We start from the raw sequence: 16,030 nt of genomic DNA, 5'->3' as shown, positions 1-16,030 counted from the left end.
CTCCATGAGTCTTATGAGTGCAGAGAAATCAAGGTTGCCACATCAAAAACAGGGCAAGGACATTTCCTTTGGAAATATCCTTGAGGATCATCTGCGAACGCTTGACTGACACAGGATGAGGTGGCGCATCCAGGGCAGATAAATGCCATTCAGAATGCCTGTGCTTCCGGGTTTGATTTGACTATCTGTTCACCTCTCAGTGTACATCAAATCGCTGAATTTAATTTAAAAAATGTGCCAGTGCTTATTTAGGACATCACGGGCTCCCCAAGCAACCTGAACTTGTACTCAGCTCTTCTGCTTCCCTGTTAAGATGACAAGAAACAGGGTCTGAGTTTATTGCTAGCAGATCCACACCTCTCCTAGAAACCACGGTGCACCTCACTCATGCGCTTTCTGGCGTCAGTGACTGGTGTCCGTAGAAAACAATGCAGTGTGGATAAACTGTGGTTTTTCATTTTCCATTTCTTATTTATAACATCTGAACGATCCTATAACCAGATTCCGGGACTAAGTTTAATAATTAAGTAGTTTGAGTTCTTTCAGAGGAAAAATATCAATTTTTTTTTGAGAGAAAGGAAGGGAGAGCAAGGCAGACACAGAAACATCTAATACTTCACCTACAGAAAAATAGCATTTTCTATGGATGAAGTATTAGTTCACCATATAAACTGTAAAAAATGATTGTTTTTGATAGGCACAAACATTTCTGATTTCTCATTTGAAAATATGAACATCATAATTTTCCCCTTCTGATCGTGTCTTTCCTGTAGCATATATTTTTAAGGTGGATCTTAAAACTTGCAACATGTGACACAGTTGCAATTATTTTACTCTTCATGAAAAAATGATGGGATCAAAATAAAAGTATTGGTGTAACCTTGGTTGTAGAACTAATAAAACTGCCTATTTGTTTTGTGAGTGAAATATGTACTCAAGGAGAATTGTGTTTACTTCCAACACCTATTGCAGTACATGAGAAAGCGTAAGCGCCTAGTTTTTACTGCAGCAATTAATTAGCAAATGGCAATGTATGTCAATATCAGTCTTTTCATCTTATTTTCATTATGTAGCAATCACACAATTGCACATACAACTGTCCCTGTTTGAGACCGACCTCTTCTCTCAAAGTTTGATTCATAAGACTCTAACAGATAATCCATTTTCAAAAGCAAAATTTGGCAAAAATTCACATACAGATAAAGGAGGAAAACTTGTTTTTCCAGAAAGAATGGCAAATACTTGCTTAGATGCCCTCTTGGAGCGAGTCACTTTAATGATGCTGGCAACGGTTAAAAAAAAAAGTTAATAAAACTATTTGAAATACAATTAACAAGTAACAAATCACCTTCATGAAAAAATTTTCCAAAAATGAGAGAACCCAATATCATATAAGTAATGTTGCAATATAAGTATAAAGAAAAAGGAAAAGAAAAAGGATTTCTTCCTTTTTCTCAAATACAAATATCTCTGCATCACAATTAACAATAAAGCTGGGCATTTCAGCTTGGGGAAGTCACAGACTCTCCGTGCCTCCCTATCCTTATACAAGTCATAAATACGTTGATATTGAAAGTAGTAACATATTCAGAAAAGGTTAACTCAGGTCTGTAAAATGCTACATTCATTTGGAATGTGGGTTAGCATACTGTAAAGGCATCTGTTCACCTGCCTGTCATTTGATGAGGGAGAGTGGAACTCAGCCTGAGCAAGCTGCCCTACCGTATTGAGAAGGATTCCCAAGTCACTCGTTTTCAAAAGAGTCTGCAAAATCCTGGTAGAACTTTGAGCTTCAACCCTGGTTCTCCAGGCTGCTCTATTGAAAAGCCCCGGCCTCCCCTCAGAGAAGACCAGGTCTATCCATCAAGAATGGTTGCCAAGTGTGAAGGGTTGGCCACTTTACAAGAGAATTGTACGGAGACTGATTCACACACACACACCAAATGCTTGGCTGGGCTTCTAGGATTGTCTACTTTCCAGGATACTTTTTATTTTTTTTGTTACCAGAAGCAACCTAACAATTAGGCGAAATGTTATCATTAACAGGTTGTAGATTATACGTTTCACATGGGAAAAAACTATGAGTTAGTCCCATGTTATTAAAATGTTGATGAGGATTGAGTATCAAGGAGGGTTAATGGAGTTTTGTTTCAGGAACAAAAAAACCTATTAGCAGACCCCAGTAATTTTAATAGTTTTACTGTTTATTGTTATCTACTAAAATAGAGACTTCTTTTTACTAAAGGTATCCTAAATTACTTCTGTGATTTATAAATGATTTTCCCTCCATTATCATTGTGGAAAGTCTCAGGAAAACAAAGAGAGTATGAGTCAAGTATGCTGTGCCAGAGAATCCATCCCTGCTTCTGCTGTTGTCATTTTCCTCATCCTCCCCTCCCTCTCTCCCTTCTTTCTTTCTCTCTTTCTCTTTCTCTCTCTGCTCCCCCATCCCTGTACCCTGGCACTCCCTTATCTCATTCTCTTTCTCATCTATCTATCTATCTATCTATCTATCTATCTATCTATCTATCTATCTCTCTATCTCTCTATCTACCTATCTATCATCTATCTAATACTCCCAGAAAAAAAGTCCCTAAACTTCTAACAGAATAGGAGGTGAGAATAACAATCTCAAAGGAATACTAGAAAAGCTATCACAGTAGAGTCAAAGGTAGAATAACCCAATTTCCGTTGATTAGATAGCAAATTTATAGGCACATGTCCAAGTAAAGAGTCAAGCTAATGGTACTTAAGAACACTATTCTGGCAACTGAGTACTGGTCATTGGATCAGATGCCATAATGTCATGTAAGAATCTCCTTGAGAAATTTGTTCCATGGTTAAGTTTTAGAAGGGATACATGCTATGTAAGTCTATCCCTTTCCCCACCCATTCCCAAACACACATGCTTTGTTTATTCACAATGCATACACTATAATAAAGTCATTAATTCTACAGAAATTTTTCTACCTTTGTTTAACCTATTGTCTAAACTTTTTTTTTAAACCATAGAACCATTTCTTGAGCTAACGCTGAATAAGGTACAATAGAACTAATTCTGGCAGAACCCCATTTGGGAAAATAAAGAAAACTACTTTAGCAAAGGACTATGTGAGCATGCTACAGTCATGTATCCGCCTGCTACTTGAAATCTTTATCCCAAGGCATTACCCTACCTGTTTTGGAATATGTGTACAACCTCACAAGGCAGCCTGTTACATGTTTGGACAACTCTATCATAAAATTGCTTTCTCCAATAAGCTGAAGTATAACGTTTTAGAACTAGATTACATTCTTCAATTTAGCCATCTTAATAACCCCCTAGCTTTCTTTTTCCATTGCTCTATTGTAGGGGGCATGTATGTGTGCATATGAGAGAGAGAGAGTGAGAATGAGAGAGAGAAAGAGAGAGCGAGAAAGGTTTTATCATCAATAAACTGCCTGTGCTATCTCCCCATTTTGAGCACTTTTGGTTGGTGTAGTGCAGTGGTTCTCAAACTTTAACATGCATAGAAACGACTTGGAGACTGAAAAGCTCGTGAAAAGTTTCCTGGGCCCCGTCCCCAGAAATTCTGATTCCATAAGTTGGGGTAGGAACCATGGATTTGCAGTTCTAGCGAGCTTACAGGTGATACCAATGCTGTTAATCCTAGGATCACACTCCAAGTAACACTAAGGAAATAGACACACGGATGCTCTACCTCCATGCCCTAGCTGGTATGAACGGTGGCTGCGAACAGCTCACAGTCACCTCGCTCACTGGAAATTGCCCTCAGTTGTAGGTAACTGTTTATTCCAAGGTTGTCCAGTCCCACAGGGTGACCCAGCACCAATAACTGGCTGACGCTCGGGTACAAAGACCCAACCCCCTTGCCTCAGTCCAGGCCGCCTCCGAAGGGTCCTGCAAGTTGCGGAGCTCCCCTTAGAATCTGCTGAGTCTTCAAATTCACTGCAGCTTAGCTCCTCTCGCTGCACAACCCTGCCTCTCTCACGTGCTTGCAAATGTCTCTCATGGCAACACGACTTAAGAAACCTGCACGCAACTCTCCACTTTGGGGAGTTTTCCTCTCCTGGTTTCCAGGGAGCCCCGGCTAAGTCAGTTGGGTTTTGTTTTTATTTTACTTTTCTTTCGACTTCAGCCTACCCCTCCAATTTGTTGAAATCTTTTTGGCTCCTGATGCTCTCGTCTGCTGTATTTGCTATTTCTCCCTGCTTTGTGTCATTGGCAAATTTGATAAGAATGCTATCTACGTCTTCATCCAAGTCGCTGATGAAAATATTGAAAGGGGCAGAGATGAGATTAGATTACTGTGAAAAGCTGCCAGAACCTCCTTCCAAGTTGATATGTATCCATTAAGCAGCAATGAAGAGAGCACAGGCCTCAGAGCCATAGATTTTGGGTTGTAACGCCAGCTCTGAGTAGAGGCCAATAGCTATCCTTCTAGCTAAAAATAAAAATGCCATTTTAGCATTTCTATTTTAACAGACAATTTAGGCACTACTTGCAGAGTACAATTAATAGATCCTATCTCACTACCAAAACCCTAGAACAATTATAACTAATCATGAATTCATGATTATAATTATTCATCCAACTTTTCTCAGGATGGACACTGTATTTGGTCATGTCGATGGAGGGCTTACTTCATTTACATATTTTTTTAAATAGAGCTTGTGATAAAGTTACTGTTCGATAGCTAACTCAATTTAAATATGTAGTTCTAAAATACTTACAATATAGAAGCAAAGCACAGCTCCTGAGGAATTGTGGGAGTGGCCATAAATCTAGGCAACGTAGGAGGTAATCCCTGAAGGTGTTTGGGTTACTTCTGTTTGATCTGCTTTAAATGCTCTGTGGCAGGAAGGCACTGACTGGGCTGAGAGTGATATAGTAAGTAGCACATTAGGGATGCGAAGCTGAATATGAGAAGAGATTTAAAAACATGCACCCAGTGCTCTGAATGGGAAATTGATTTCCTGGCTAATTTAAATAGTTTTCATCTCTTTGGGTGAATACTGATGCTGGGCAGACCGGCCAGAGCATGTCACTGGCTGGAGGCATGAGGCCGTTGCCTCTGTTTCTGGCTATTTAATAACTCACCGTGTGAAACACCCCAAGGAAGAATTTCCCCTCAGATTTTCTGTTGAAAAAATAATACCTGCACATTACCTTACTAATAAAAATGTAGTCGTGATTTTTAAAAGAAAAAAAAGTATCTGAAAATGTTTTCGACTATTAATAAATTGGGAGTTAAGTAAAATAAAAAATAGGCAAACTACTTGTATTTTAGTATATATACTTACAACAATATGATAAAAAGGAAATGCTAAAATGTTGAGTGTGATTATTTCTAAGTGAAAACATTTTTCTCCACCGTATCACTTTATAGTAGGAACAATTATTTCAGAATATAGAAGAAACGTCTAAACACAGGAACAATGGTATATACAATATAAAAGCAGAAAATAAAAAAAGGCACCAGCTGGATGCAGAAGCAAGATAAATAAATAAATAGCTCTGTGGGTCAGAAATGGCACAGAAACGCAAAGCGTGCGCAGGATTGAAGACTCGAGACTCTTGCGCCTGGCGTGGGAAGCAGGCAGGGGCTGCCAGGAGTTGGTACTCTGCTTGGCTCCTGGATCTGAAAGCGCTCCACGCAACATCAAGGACCTGAGCCAGGTCTCTCGCTTCAGTCCTCCAGGGGTGGGGTGTCAGGTTTCCCAACCGGTGAGGGGGTTGCACAAAGAGCTGCTATTGCCCACCACCCAGAACTGCTTAAATAACCCTCGTTTGGGGAGCGGGGGATTTAAAAGATTAATTTTCACACAGCTTACTAATACCCATACAGGGGCGGGCAAAAGTAGGTTTACCGTTGTGAGTGCACTGAACACTTCGTTCTTATACTATTATTAATGAATTATTGTATTATTTATTTGTATCAGAATGGTAAACCTACTTTTGCCCACCCCTGTATATCCGCCATAATTTTTTTGAAATAAGGAATGCAATTGAACTAATGATTTGGAGAAAAAAAATAAATCCCCATTATAAATTGAATAAAGCCCTTCTTAGGTTGTATTCCCAGCAATGGAATTGCTAGGTCATAAGGCAGTTCCATTTTTAAGTTTCTGAGGAAGTGAGAATAGATCAGAATAAAATTTTTAAAAATAAATAAATTGAATAAAGCCCAAACATTCCCAAACTATATGATTGTTAGAAATGGACAAATAAATTGTAAATCAAATGATGATTACAGACATTTGTCAAAAAAACTCACCTTTCTAAAAATAAACTCTGGCTAATTTATATATTTTACTGACTATTTTAAAGACTTATTTTAGAATGATAGTGATGCAAAGAAAATAAAAATTATATATATAACTGAAAAGTCATATAACAGATGCTGCTACCAACATTAATTGTTTAATTAAATTAGGTAAGGGAAACTTTCTCCTATTGGTTTTAATTTTAGACACCATAAAATTAAATTTATGAATGAAGGGGAAAGGGTCTGTTTGTATCCTACAATTTTTCTTTAGAAAACAATTGTAAGTTTTCTTTAATTTGAGAGACACTTCATGGGTAAATTATACAAGGGTTGGGACCCCCTCAAAACTGGAATTATCTTCTGGAGGGTGGACCCCTTGTAGTACTGGCTTCCCCTATTAGGTGAGTGTTCTCGGATCCCGTCTGTATCAGTGTGCAGCTGGCGTTGTTGTGAGAGGCTGCGTTGGGCCTCAGGGAACTTCTGGGAAGACTCTTGCAACACGTTTGCCCATTTCATGATGGGCAACTTATGAGCGCACCTGCCCTCACTGCACTGAGCGTTCAGCAGTTTTTGACCAAAAAACAGCATAACCCCCATACCCTACCTTCCCTATTCACTCGATCTCGCCCTGAGCTACTTTTTAAAATTTCCTCAGATGAAAAAAGTCCTCCAAGGGAAATGTTTTGCTGATGTGGAAACAAACAAACAAACAAACAAAACAGCAGAAGCACTAAAAGGCATCTGAATCAATGAGCTCAAAAACTGTTTTGGAGCAATGGAAAAAATGTCTTGATAGGTGTGCTGCATCGAATGGAGAGGACTTTGAAGGTACTTTGACGTTTAAACATGTAAGAATAAATTCACAACTTTTAATAAATAAATTCTATTTTCTGGTCCCCTCCCACACAGGTAGGGGCATTTCTAAGCATATATTGTGGGGGGCTGGTGAGCCTGGTTTAGAACGATGGGACTAGGTGAGAATGAAAATGGTTACTTGGCTCCATCACCAGGTAATTTTCCACACCGTGATACGGTTCTGGATGTCTCCCTTTGCGTGCAATTCCTGCAGGCTAGAAACAGTCTAATTGCTTTACAGGAGATGACGTAAAATGAAGCAGGCAGTTCCCACCGTGACCCTTTTAGATTTGTGTGGAAAATGACACTCCCTGGCTCACAGCCCAGGGACCCCCATTACACAGGTATTATGTTATCCTAGTGTGAGGTGGTGAGAATTCTTATGCTTCATAATCAGGTGGGAATAGTGGATCTCAGCAGTACAAAAACGGGAGCGCCTTATAACAGCATTTATAACTCTGTCTCGAAGAGCCAAAAGAAACTTCGTTATACTGCCAAAAGAAGTGTAGCTAAAGGAGTTGCTGGTGGATTGTATTTTTTAAGGTACCAAATCCTTTTAGTCCCTCACATGGAATAGAAGGTATATTTTGCATGAGAGGGATTAAAAATCGGCTACTCTAAATTGGGAAGTTTGAGCTGGCAGCCTTAAGGTCACTTGTAGCTTTAATATTTATGATTGTAACATGCTACAAATACATCATAAGCAGTCCTTGACTTAATAAGAGGTTGTATTTTAGATGAATGTTCTGCTAGCATCCCATTGCTTTCTTTACATGGCTTCAAGGACAGCAGCAAATCTTTATTTTTTACATTTTTGGAAATAACCCAAGGCCATTAGGTACTAATATTCGATTGTTTCATTCAATTCTCAAACAATTAATTGAGCACAGTTTTTGAGCAAACACAAGGTATGGCTAATACAATAATACAACAGTCTTCTGATGATGATAAATAGTCCTCAGGTTGTTTCAGAAAAGGAATTCCAAAAATGTTTTGAGAAAGGACAGCATTTGTGGGCAAAGCATTAGACTCTTCAGTGAGGTCCATGTGCCTGTCCCTCTGCTAAATAAACAAGGTGACAAACAAACAAAAATTTGTGATGCTATATGCTTTTCTTCCCTATAGGAAAAAAAATCAAAATATTTATTTACTTGTTACTTTTACTTTATTGGGGAGACACTGCTTAATAAAATTATGTAAGTTTTGGAAGATTCGACTTTGGTGGGGTGGGCACATAATACAATATACAGATGACGTATATTGTATTATGTGCCCACCCCACAGAACTGTATACTTGAAACCTACTTATTTCTTTATTTTTATTTTCAGAAAAACTTGTGTATGCTTTTGGGAGGATATCACATATGTAAGTATCATCCATCAGGTCTCAGGCGGGGAAAAAGAAGAGAGCTGGGAGCGGAAGATTAGTTTTAAGAGAAATAACTTTGAGGCCAATGGGAAGGTCAATGAGTGCAGAGACTCAATGGCTGTGGGTATAGAGAAGAGGTGGTCACCGTCTGCCAGGACAAATATGAGGACGCTTTAGAATGAAGTAACAATAGGAATAAAGAAAAGGGAATCATTTCTGGAGCAATTTTTGAAGTAGGATTCACAGAATTTAGAAGCCAATTTAATACTCGTACATGTATCAGCAGAATAGAGAAGAGGGAAGGAGGAAAAGACAAAAGGTACTGTATTTTGCCGTGTAGAATGTGCACTTCTTTTGCCCAGATTTTTGAGGAAAAAATAAGGATGTGTGTTATACATGGGTAGTGCGAATTCTGTATCTATATAAATGTTTTTCATTCTTTTCTTTATGCTTAGCCATTAAATGCGTAACTCTAGAAAACAATAATGATATCTGTATGCAAAATAATACCCTGGCATATGATACTTGGTTTTACACAAAAATAAAAAATTGAATTAAAAAATTAAAATGAAAGATTTTTTTCCTGAAAGTTGGGTCCAAAACTGTGGGTGCGCCTTATACATGGCAAAATTGGGTTTCCAGTTTTAGAGCCAATAAAGTTAGGCAATTCAACTACACTGAAAACAAGAAATCTAGCATTGTTTTAGGGGCCTACGAGGCATTCTGTTTTACATGTTTGGGAGCCTAAAAGATGTGCAGATGGAGATGTATGGCAGGGGCTGTAAGTACAGTTCCGGAGATCAGGAGAAAGATGTAAGATAAAAATAAAAACTGAGGAGTCTTAATGGTAGTCGAAGCCAACAGACAAAGATACTCAAAATGTGTATGCAGAAAGAAGAGAGAAGTAAGGACAGAACACCAACATCGAGGGGCTGTATACAGCGAAGAGAGCCTATATTGACTGTTGTGAAAATTCCAAAATTTGTATCTCAAGTCTCTACCTCTCTTCCAGAACTTAAAGTTTTATATCCAGCTAGCTATCTACTCCACATCTCCCAGGATGCATAATAGGCATTTCAAATGGAACGAGTCCACATCTTCTCCCCGAAATATGTTGCTTTTGGAGACTTCCCCGTCTGAGAAAATGAGTACCCTGTTTTTCAGTTGCTTAGGCCCCAAACTGTAGACTTCTTTGACCCTTCCTTTCACACCTAAATGTGGTCCTTTATAAAACCTTTTGTGTTCTGTCTTCAAAGTACAGTGAAATCCAATGACTTCTTACCACAGTCACGTCTCCTATTCCGGTCTCAACCACAGTCGTCTCTTGACTGAATGACAACAGTCCCCTAATGGTCTCACTGCTTCCCTTCAATCTATTATAATGGAGAGGCCGGGTAACTCAAAACATGCCATTCCTCTGCTCAAAGCTTTCCAATGACTTCCGCCTCATTCAGAGTAAAAGCAAAAGTCCTTAGAGTGGCCTACAGGGCCCGGTGTAACCAGATTCCACCACCTCTCTGAACCCATTCTCTCCTACACTCCTGCTCGCTTGCCCCTTTCCTATCACACTGGTCTCCTTAAGGTTCCTCCAACTTGCCGAGCATAGTCCTGACTCAGGACATTTTCGCTTATAAGTACCCCTCTAGACAGTTCTTCTTCCAGTTACCAACATGGCCCACATCTTTGGGTTCTTTAGTTTTTGCTTAAACATGACCCTTTCGGTGAGACTTTTTATAATGACCATATTAAAATAACAGCATGTCTCTTCCACCTCTCTCTCTTGCTCTCTCTCTCTCTCGCCTTCTCAACACCTTTCCCTTTTTATCATGACCTGATATGCCATATATTTCAATTTTTTATTTGTTAATGTCTGTTTCCCAATTTCTCCTTCCCAGAATGTAAGCTTCATGAGGGCAGGGATTTTCACCACTGTACACCTACTACCAAGAACTGAGCCTACCTAGCACATACATGGCACAAAAACATACATTGAGTGAGTGAATGAATTCTTAGGATCTTTAGGACAGATGACGTATCCTGAGCTCTTCCTATGTGCTAGGCATTGTGCCAAGCACTTCACTCTTAATTGTATTGATTAGAGAAATAGGGGAATTGCACGATATTACCATTCTGTAAACCAAGGAAAGGAACATTTCAACTAGTAGAGTTCATTGACAAGATCAATGTTAAAATAAAGTAGGCAAATAAATAAAATAGGGCAATTAGCAATTATAACATTCACTGACAAGCTTAGGGAGCTCTTGGTTTCAGAAAGTGGTGTGTCTGAGGAAGCCAGATTAGAGTGGGCCAAAGTATAACCAGAAGCTGAAGAATAGGAAATGGTAGTGTCAATTACAGCTTCAAACAATTGGATGCTAAGGGCAAACAAGCATAGCAAGAGAGAAGATGGTATCCTAAAAAAGTTCTTTTAGGGAGAGGAAGACTTGAGCGTGATGGGTGGCTGAAGGGAGGAGAAAGAATAAAGAAGAAATTGAAGATCCCAAAGTAAGAAAGCCAAACTACTACTAAAAGAGTATGTTGGAGAGTGTGAAAGAGATCCAGTAACCAGTTAGAGTAGCTCTCTGCTGCACACATATTAATGGATCCATAGCTTTTTTCCCCTTCCTTTTTTTGGTCATTTTTTTTAATATGAAGAAGAGAAAGGACCTAGAAACAGAGATGCAAGAAGTTCCTTCATGGTTTCCAAAGATCGAGAACGCAGGGGATAATTTTTCAATTTATCAACTATTAATTGTATCATTAAAATTTGAAATACATTATTAGGGAGGACAGGAGAATACTGTAATATTAGTGAAGGAACAGTGTATCATTACATACATGCTGTGTTTTTCTAAGAACCTAGAGAGATTGGTCAGGCATCTGGGAGCTTCTGTGAGGAACTTTTAGCCATGTTGAAACTTCTGATACTAGGGCCAGCCCTCCCCTCGATCTGTTTGCTCCTTGCTCATTGGTAGTTGCAGAAGCCCTCATATAGAAGCAGACAGACAATTCAGAGTTAATGCTCATTTCTTGTTTAAAGAGTGATCCTAGAATAGAAATAAGGAAATGAAATCTCATGACAGTGTCATCATAAAGTCATCAGCCAGATGGCAGTCCTTGAAATCTAATCCTGAGAGGCTTCTCACAATAATTTGTAATATCACATCAAATATTATCTCATTCACCAATTCATATCTGTTCATAGAGATTGAAGAGCAAGAAATGAATTTGCAGAGGCCCACATTTCTGCCTGTATATGTTAACATGTGCTCTGTGAGGACTAGGATCAGGAAAACAAAATATTTTCCTACGCAAGTCACAACAATGCTCTATGTTCTCATATGTATTGTTAAAACAAAATATTTTCCTACATAGGTCACAGCAATGATCTGTTCTCATCTGAATTGTTAAACTACAAAATTGAGTTGAGAAGTAACTTGTTCTTTTATTCATGAATGGTGGATGAATTCCTTTTAGGCCTACAGGGTATTTATGTGTATCTATATAAAGCGATAAAGGTCTTATAAAAGCCAGCATAGAGTTTGAAGATTTCTCTGACCTTTTCATAAACTTGAACACTAAAGTATTAAAAAAAATATTTGACTTTTGTTTTTGAGTTTATCTTGAAAATACAGCCTACTAATATATGATATCAAAGTAAAGTTCTTCCAAGTTATGTTTTTTATATCTTATTTAACATTCAACAATTTCAAACTGAATTGAAGTTTTATTACTTTAAACAGGTTTTCAAAAGTGCAACAGTTTTGCATTTATTTACTCATATAATCGAAAGTTTTAGTTTAGGCAATGCATTAGTGTTCAGCAGTAAAACTTGAACTGTGAGGAATGATGTAATCAGAATGCTTTCCACAGAGTCTGTTCTATGTAAAAAATCTTGGTTAGAGATAACTTTCAAAGACAAAAGATACTTTTTTCTCCATAACCTAAATATCAATATAAATAATCTTTCATTTTAAAATTATGTTTATAGAATTCACAACAAAGTGAAAATGTTTATGTCCTATGATAGTTGTAGTTTCGGGGACTTTAAACACCAACTCTAGAAAATGGACTAATAGAAGACATGAGGTAGAAAGAAGGAAATAAGAAAATGGGAACTGCTGTGCTTGAAAACACTTTTTATTTATAAAATTTGGCAAAAACTCCTTTTGAAGTATTAGAGTATGAGATTGTTATAAATGTGCCCTAATCTGCTTTGGTGAATGTAGACAAAGACAACCCTGGGCAGGACTCTCTCAAATGTTCTGTGATGATGGCAACCTGCTTTTTTGCACTGCCCAACAGTGTGGCTCTTGAGCACTTGCTACATGGCCTAGGAGATGGAGCAAATAAAATTTAAATTTTATTGTAGTGAATTTACATGTAAATAGCCACCTGTGGCCAGTGGCTACCCTGCGGGACAGCACAAATCTAGAGGAAGAGGATGATGTTACTTCGCTTCTGGGTGTAGTTGGGCAAGATATTTGCATTAAAAGGTCAAAATACAAAAAATCACATAAAGAGTGTTCTTGTTCTTTAGCAAATCTAGTACAAGATCTATAAGAATGTAAAATAAGAGAAGCTGTAGCCAGGTTTATTCTGTGCAGTTGACACACACAGCACGTATAGAATGTGACCTTTTAATGTAAAGGTATCATTAGTTAATAGAGAATACAGCTCTCATAGCCTTTCAGAACAACCATTAAGTCCCAATGGTCCATTATTATTACAACCTTATGTGAATATAGTGTAAAAATATACTGTATATGAATACATGGATGCATGAATATATTGTATTTACTCAAAGCTTTGAGTGGCTCTCTCTTCAGGGAACTTAATGCTCTCCAGCGACAGCATGCCAGTTTATCAGTTTATTCTTTCTATGCCCTTTGACATTCGTTGTTGGATGGTTCCACCCCAATTCCTAGGAACCATTAAAATGGTGGCTTTGTGACATAGTTCTGGCCCTAAAGTTCCTGGGAAAGCCGTTGCTCTCTTGGTGCAAACACTGTCTCTTCTCCTTCTTCTTCTGGCTGGAATGACATGTTCTGAGGAAAATGCCAAGAACATTGGAGACTTTAGGGACGACAGTGTTGAGCCATTGAGCCATCACCATCTGCATATCTCTGAACTTCTCATTAAGAGAGACAAATAGACCTCTATTAGGCAAGCTACTGAATTTAGGCTTTCTGTTAGCTGAAACTGAAGGCCATCCTAACGGACATATTCTTCTTCTGTGTTGAGTTACTGGCCTACAAAAACACTAGTAGTTATTGTTTGTTCACTCATTTATCTATTTAATCAAAAGTGTTGGGGGCTAGTTACTTTGTGTCACGCTAAGTGCTAAGCAATATGGGGGAGTAGGAGCCAATGTGCATACCCTTACAGAGTCAGTATCCTCATAGGAGAATGAGACCAGCAAACACTTAACTCCAGCATAGGGAGGTAAGCACTATAGCAAAGGGCCCAAAGAGCATGGGTTTTAGGGTTGGTAGCCAGAGAAGTCTTCTTGGAGGAACTGGCATTTACACTGAGACCTGGTCATAGGTAATTGAGAAGACAGGACATAGTTATGAGGAAATGAAAATAGCTCCATGTTACTTAATTGTGTTGCTGTGGGGAAGGGAAAAAAGACAGAGTGGAGAAAACTAGGCTGGACTTTTAGGAAAAGGCCAAAGTATGCAAGACCTTGAAGTCATTTACAGGAGTGCGAATAGCCTTCAAACAACAATGGATAAGCCAATAGACGCATTAAAACTGGGAGAAGGGTGAGAGATATGAATACAGTGTATTTAGAAAGATCATTCTGCATTCTATATAGAGAATGGATGGGAAGTAAGAAGACTAAAAGGAGGGAAACCAGTTAGGTGAATGATGTCATTCAGGAAAGACATGAGAGTCGAAGAGCAGGGATGAAGAGAAGGGACTGGATTCGAAATCTATGTAGGCAGTAAATAGTTTTGTAATCACTTAGCTATTGGAGTTACGAAAAAAGAGTCAAGCATGAGCTTCTGATTTGGACAACTGAATGGGTTGTAGTAGTGTTCACTGGAGGGGGTCACATGAAGAGATAGAGGTGGCATTTGGAGATAAAGGTTGAAAGAGGGCAAAGATGAATTCCCTTTAGGGCTATTGGTTTGAAGTTCCTGAGTGACATTAAAATGAAAAGAAATCATCAGGATATGCAGGCCTGAAACTCAAGAGATTGTTCTCAGCTGCCAATGGTATAAAATGGACAGTCATTAGCAGACAATCTACGCAAGTGGATGAATTTTCAGAGTACATGAGAGAAAGGAATAAGGAAGGACTCTAGGGGCGTGAGTCAAAATTAACTTGGCAAGTTGCACGTTCTGTATGGGCCAACAAAAAATGTAATTCTATTTTACTTTACCCATGAGAGAAATAATGACATACCTTCTTTAAGTGGTAGCTTTTTAGGGACCAAGTCAAAAAATATACACTGGAAGCCCTTCCTCTGATGAATGCGAAGACCTTAATAAAGTGATCAGAAGAACTGAGATAGCTGTTTGGAGATTCAAGGAGCATGAGAATGTGGAGACACGGGTCTGCCAGTAAGACAGGGTTCATGAGAGAGACCTCCCCTGAAGCCTTAGGGTTTTTTTTTTTTTTTTTTTTTTACCACAAACAAGCTTTCCTTTTTAGTTCCTCTTTAGTTTACATGTCTAAATCCACCAAATTAATTTCTGGTCTTAATTGGCTTTTCTAAAGAGGCTTCTCTTTGAAAAGCAGGTATTTCCCATTGAGATACAGCTATTGACTCTGATATCAATCGATGGCACAGGAATAAGTCTTCCTGAGCCGACTGGCCGTCCTTGAATTGAACAGACAGATGCCAGATCTGTATGGCGAGCACAGAGTCCAAACCTTGCCATTGAAGGGAGGCCCTCTCTCAACTAGGGTACTTTTGACAGACCTGCAAATATAGCTCCCCAACCTCAGGGTGAATCTTCTTTTCCATGGTCATATGAACACCCACTGTCTGGAATTCAGGACTAGAGCTGCTCTGTTCCCCCAGAGACCCCAGCTTTAATCCATTTTCGCAGTTGTTTTCACTCTTCAATCTCCAACTCCATTTCAAGATTTCTCTGGTCTCTTAGTTTCCATATATCAATAGGTCATTACTCTTAAGTTTCCGGTCTTAGTGCAAAAACTGTTTTTTGTTTTATTCCCTTGATGGCGACCTTTTCTGCTTGTGAAAGGACACCTAACTGACTTCTTCAGTAATTGACATCATCACCTAGAACTCATTTACTGTTCAGGGTGGTCTTCCTCATCATTGTATAGGTACGATTTTTGCCACTGGTTTCTGACAGAACTAAAATGAGTACCCAATAATCCTGAAGTTATCATAGCATGAACAAGTTAGCTGTTCATTAGGCAAAGACAGCCATCATCATTCAACAAATATTTGCCAGTGCCCTATTATATCACTTGGTTCAGGATCTGTCAAATAAAAAAGATAGCCTATATCTTCAGGGAGTTTAGACTAATGTGAATAACAAACATGAAACAATTA

The 16,030-nt window shown here is 38.6% G+C and overlaps 1 protein-coding gene across 3 annotated transcripts in view; it reads right to left on the bottom strand.

Moving 5' to 3' along the window:
• Positions 1 to 16,030, bottom strand: part of DMD (dystrophin) — a 1,878,371-nt gene that overhangs the window by 486,126 nt on the left and 1,376,215 nt on the right. The gene's annotated exons all lie outside the window — the stretch shown is intronic.

The sequence above is a fragment of the Pteronotus mesoamericanus genome, unplaced genomic scaffold (genome assembly GCF_021234165.1).
Source record: "Pteronotus mesoamericanus isolate MK-2021 breed Mesoamerican mustached bat unplaced genomic scaffold, CSHL_Meso_final contig_173, whole genome shotgun sequence".
NCBI lineage: Eukaryota > Metazoa > Chordata > Mammalia > Chiroptera > Mormoopidae > Pteronotus > Pteronotus mesoamericanus.
Note: the sequence above shows the minus strand (reverse complement) of the source record. Positions and strands in the feature narration are given on the sequence as shown.